The sequence below is a fragment of the Chelmon rostratus genome, chromosome 8 (genome assembly GCF_017976325.1).
Source record: "Chelmon rostratus isolate fCheRos1 chromosome 8, fCheRos1.pri, whole genome shotgun sequence".
In the NCBI taxonomy this organism is placed as follows: Eukaryota; Metazoa; Chordata; class Actinopteri; order Chaetodontiformes; family Chaetodontidae; genus Chelmon; species Chelmon rostratus.
The window spans coordinates 18,332,063-18,337,375 of NC_055665.1; positions in this window are offsets into that span (position 1 = coordinate 18,332,063).

Genomic DNA, 5,313 nt, shown 5'->3' on the forward strand with positions numbered 1-5,313 from the left:
GTTCCTTCAGATGTTAAGAAACTTCAGGGATGTTCTATTTTTTCATAAAATATGGCGCTATGTGGTGAAGTCATTGAGTACATTTCCTAACTGTTGTATCCATTCACGAAATTGGAGTCCCAAAGGTCAAATAACCTGTGTCTGCTGGACGGCCCAAGACACCCGCTTTAAATGAGGGGAGGCTGAGTATTGTGGGTCGGGGCACAATAGCGTGAGATGATGAGAGAAAGTGGACCGCTGCCGTTCACTTCTGCTCAGAAGAACCATGGCCGACCAGTTTGACAAAGCTCAACATGGTCCACATCATGGAGGAGAACCACATGCATAGCCAAATCTATGACACTTTGTCACGTCTTTACTGTTTATCATCAGTGAAAAAGTATTGAAAATGTACATGGGTTAGGGTTAGGGTTAGGGTTAGGGTCATGGAAATTAGCTCTATGTCGCCCCCATGTGGACTGATGGTTCATTAACTCTAATGGTTGTGCCTGCTGAGCTGCTTGGTGCAGATGTAGACGCCTAACAAACATCAAAAACTACTAATATTACTTCAGGCCTTAAAAAATTAGGTAGTAATACACACTGATGTGCAAAGAAAAGGAGAAAGAAAATTGGAATTACATGCCAGGTGGCCAGAAATGAAACTATTGGTGTGTCTGCTGGATGCAGAAATAGGCAAGTGTTTGCTAATAATATTTAAATGTTGTTGTTTACAGCTTGTTGTGCTGTCCCCAAGTGGCCAAACAAATCAATTAACGATTACAGGTTGAAAAAAAAACAATAATAAAAAAATAACGATTTTTGACACCAATAAAACGACACAGCTTTGCGCTTCCTTAGCTAGGACTTCATGAACTGATTCTGTGCTTGAAACCATAAATCATAAAAATAATTATGCACACCACCCACTCTAACGGCATCACCCACTCAGGACCCAAAGCTACAACCTCCCACACTGACACAGACACACACACACACACACACACACACACACACAGCTTTCAACTCCTGAGTAAAAGCCATAAATGTGAGGAAGTGACCGGTGCTGACGATGATGAGGGAGATTGCAGCAGCGGAGATGAGTATTAGCCCAGCTACGCTGTAAGGTCTTTTCCCCAGGTCACCAAAAATAGCTCAAGAACAGAGAGGGGAAACTACCCATGATGCATTTCCTAGAGGGGATGCAGGGATAACTATGTCAGAGGAATGTCCTGAATTGTGTACAAATTGCTTGAGGGACAAGGGTGTGAAACCAGATGCGTAGAGTGCCTTGTTTATGTGCCAGGTTACATAAGTGACAATAACAATGTGTAAATTCTGTGGTTCAAATATGTGAGAATGTGCTGTGTGCCGCTTGGTAGGAGAGATCCAGGACACAGCGCTGTTGCACCACAGCTGCAACATGCTAGAGAAAGTCAGACACACAACAAACAACCGAGGAATTTGATGTGATTCCCATGTGGCTGATTACAAGGAAAAATAGGAGGAAAGGATGGAAGAGCTATTCCAAAAGTCAACAGTAACAAGAGTCACACAATCCATTGTCCTGTGCTATCTTCTAAAATAGACCACACAGAGCAGACCACACAGAAGCCAAGTGACCTACACTGTTTGATAACGATCGGACTTTCCTCCCCTGCCTGATCTGAACTCGCACTCTCACTAAAGACTTGTAAATGTCTGGAAGGTCAGACCTTCTGTGAAGCTCTGAGAGGACAGTGGAATGAAGATGAATTCCTTATCTGTCAACTTAAATCCGCCGTCCCTCTGCTCATCTGCATCACTGCAGCTTGTTTTTAGTGTTTGCTGGGGTTTCCATCTTTATAACGCCCCCAACTTCAGATGATCACTTTTTGTGTAAGAGGATTTCTTACAAGTTATACCCAATTCAGGAGTCTCATTTTGGGTAAATATGATGCCACTACTACAAGGAAGGAAACTCGACTTTGTGAAGTCGATGTGTGTTTCTGTTTTGTTTTGTTAAAGTGACTACAGTGACTATGTCTATAATAAAATGTATCATGTGAGGACTTCAATGAGAGAGGTGGCCAGCAAGCAGCTTTCACAAGACCACGTTCTGACAGAGACAGTGTTCTGCAGGCAGGTTTTTGTGCTGAGCGAGCTAACAGCTGAGAAGCTGAAACCTCATTCAGAAGGAGACTTTGTGAAGGAGAGCCTTGTTGCTGCTGAGGAGCTGCCAGCAGCAGACGGAGTAAAATCGTTCCAAAGTGTCAGTTTGTTTCAAGGAATTCACGGAGATGAAGGGAAACCCTGCTGTGGAATCTCCCGGAGCTCCAAGGTCCCAGGTCTATTTTCAAATGTGAAGTCATTTGAAGTGAAATGAAAGCTGTGGAGCCGTGTGCAACTGGAAAGAGGAAACACTGAGCATTTTCCTACTCTGCAAGAACAAAAGCCTCCTGCGACATCTGAATATGCTGCCGAGTCTGTAAACTCCTTCAGGCACCCGGTGAGAGGTTTCGGGAAATGAAAAGTCAACAAAGGGAAGCGAACATATTTGTTGCACCGTTTAAAGCAGCTGATGTTCCAACAGCGTTCAACACGAAACCACTGAGCTGCGAAGCTCCCGTCCTGTACGCTGCAGGTCATTCCTGAGGACTCTCCGATGAGACAGGCGCTGACGTTTGCATCTCTGTTTGAGACGACCTGCTACTGAGAGCAGCTCTCCTCAAAACTGACTCAGCAAAGACTCAAAGTTCTGCTCAAGATGGACTGACCCAAATCAACATCATCATCATCATCATCACCACCATCAGACGCCTCGCCAAAGAGGAGCAAGTTCCAGCCAAATTTGTTTTAATAAACTGCGAATTAAATTGAAGCTGCCAATCAATGTGCAGTCTTCAGTGACTTGCTTGTGGACAGAAATGTGGGTTACCATACTTTGAATCACTCGCTGATCAGGCGTGTTTCTTGGTAAATAAATTCAAATGAATAAACACAGTCAGGCAGTAACTATTGGAGGTCGGTCAGTGAGTCATTTCCTGTCTGGACTAATATCTAGTTTCAGAAGCTGCCGTTTCGTCCTCCGTCTCTGCTATCAGTCAGCCGTGGGAAAATCAAACACTGGATTGGATGCAGATTGGGGAGAAGCACACAACCGAGCTGTGTAACGACTTACCTTCACACTTTAGGGTCTAGGTGTGTACTGGCGATCAAAACTGGAGCGAATCCTAAACTGTCCTCCAAAAACTCTTATCTCGTCATCTAACCAAGGCTTTAATTAACCTCAGTCTCATTCTATTCCTCTGACACACACAGCTTTTGTCCAGCAGCTTGTTTCTGGCATTTTTGGCAGTTGGCTGTCGTGCTGTTTATGACCAGCGGTAATATCATGTTGAACTTTAGAACTGCAGCCAACCAGGATCACATTGACTTTTATATGGCTACTATGTCTACGTCTTTGAACTACCCGGCAGTATATGAAGTACCTCAAGTTAGGCCCACTTGTAGCAGCTAAAACAATAATGAATGCAGGACTTTGACTTCTGACAGAGTATTTCTACACTGTACTATTGCTACTTTTATGTACTCTCACTGAGTACTTCTGCAAAGCAGCACGGCTGTACAGCAGCACGTCAGTGACAGGGTGTGGAGCACGTTTTCTTATCATATTAACACAGCTACAACTTCCAGAGTCTTCAAAAGCCTCTTGCTACTTTTCCTTCCTCTCTTTGTGCTTTCTGTTTCTTTAGTCCTACCAGCAAGATCCAATACATGAGACATGGATCCAAAATAGCAACAGATCAACAAATCTAACAAGCTTTGTAATTTGCAGCACCATCATTTAATTACTGCTGCATTCATTCAGAAACATACAAACACTGTAAACTGGCAGCATTTCCAGTGCTCCAGATTCATTCTGGTAGCTTGCTGTCCAGCACAAAACAGGAAGAGGGAACTGTCCTGCCAACACGCATTAAGCTAAATGACAGTTAATGATATGGGATGTTGTGTTACTCCGGAAAAACACCGAAGTGATGCATGCATAAACTGATTAGCATCAGCTGCCTCATTCATGCTCCACCAGCTGCTTGGCCACCGGCTGATTAGTGATGTCCAAGTCATATTCGTGCAGGTGTACGGAGAGGCCACTTAGTGTTGTTCCACCAGCAGGATCCTTGATGCTGCTCAGAACCAGGACCATGCCTTTGTGATGAGTCGACGGAAAATACCACTGCAAGGATGGAAAATGGTATATTCTCACCGTTCGCATGACTAACATGCACATGTTCACATCAGACTTTGGCAGAAACGTTGTTCACGTCTCTCTCACACACCGGTCACGCCATCACGAAGTGCCAAAAGTGCGAGGTAAACACACACAGTCGACTGATGCATCTCACCCTGTTGTCAGATGAGTATGCGCTCATCACTATCCGCGGCTGTGGCGCCTCCTCACGTCTGGCAGCAAACACGGGCCTGAAACTAGCCTGAATACAAACAGTGTTGTCTGTAATCAGCAAACTGGCGATAATGTGACCGGCCAGTTTGTTAGTGGCGCTGCTCACCCTTCACATGAACGCACCGTGGCGGCAGCACGGAGACACGCTTCAAAAGAGTGCTCACGCAGACCTGTAAACGCTGACACGACAACATGTGATTATGGGAAAATCACATCCCAAAAGACCAATGATAACACCTTGTGTTCCCTCACACATCTTCTTTTGAGAAACACCGGCAGCAATTTCAGGGTGATGTGACAAATCCAAAAGTTATCTTTCAGAGGTTTGCAGTAAACAACCAGAGGAAAGCTGGAAAACGGGACGTCCAGTAGCTGCACCCACCCCCTGTTCGCCTTACCTCACATCAGACATGACAAACAGCACAGAATGCCACCTTTGCCACAGATTGTTCTAGTGAGGAAACAGAGGTGCAGTGAAGTATGACAGAAGGAAACAAAGTCTACGTGAGTGTGCGCTACAGGTCTGAAAAGGGGATTCTGTCTGTCGGGCGGGTCAGCAGCTGGAATTCTTTGGCCGTGGCACAGAAACAGGGAAAAGGAGACGGGAAGTCAGGGTTCTGTACGAGAAGTGACTCCATGAATACCTACAAACAGGTCAGGGAATTCCCTCTGACTCTGATTAGTGTGTGTACAGTTTAAGCCATGCTGAATGACTAAATACACAGATTTTCTGCAAGCTTTTACTTTTTTACTGTGTGGTTAATGGGTAAATCTTATTAATATTATCATTATTACTCCTTTTTTAATCATGTTTTCTTATCAGGAGCACAATAAAATAAATATTTCATCTCAGAGCAAATGTAGTGAATTTATTGCACATACAGTGTTTT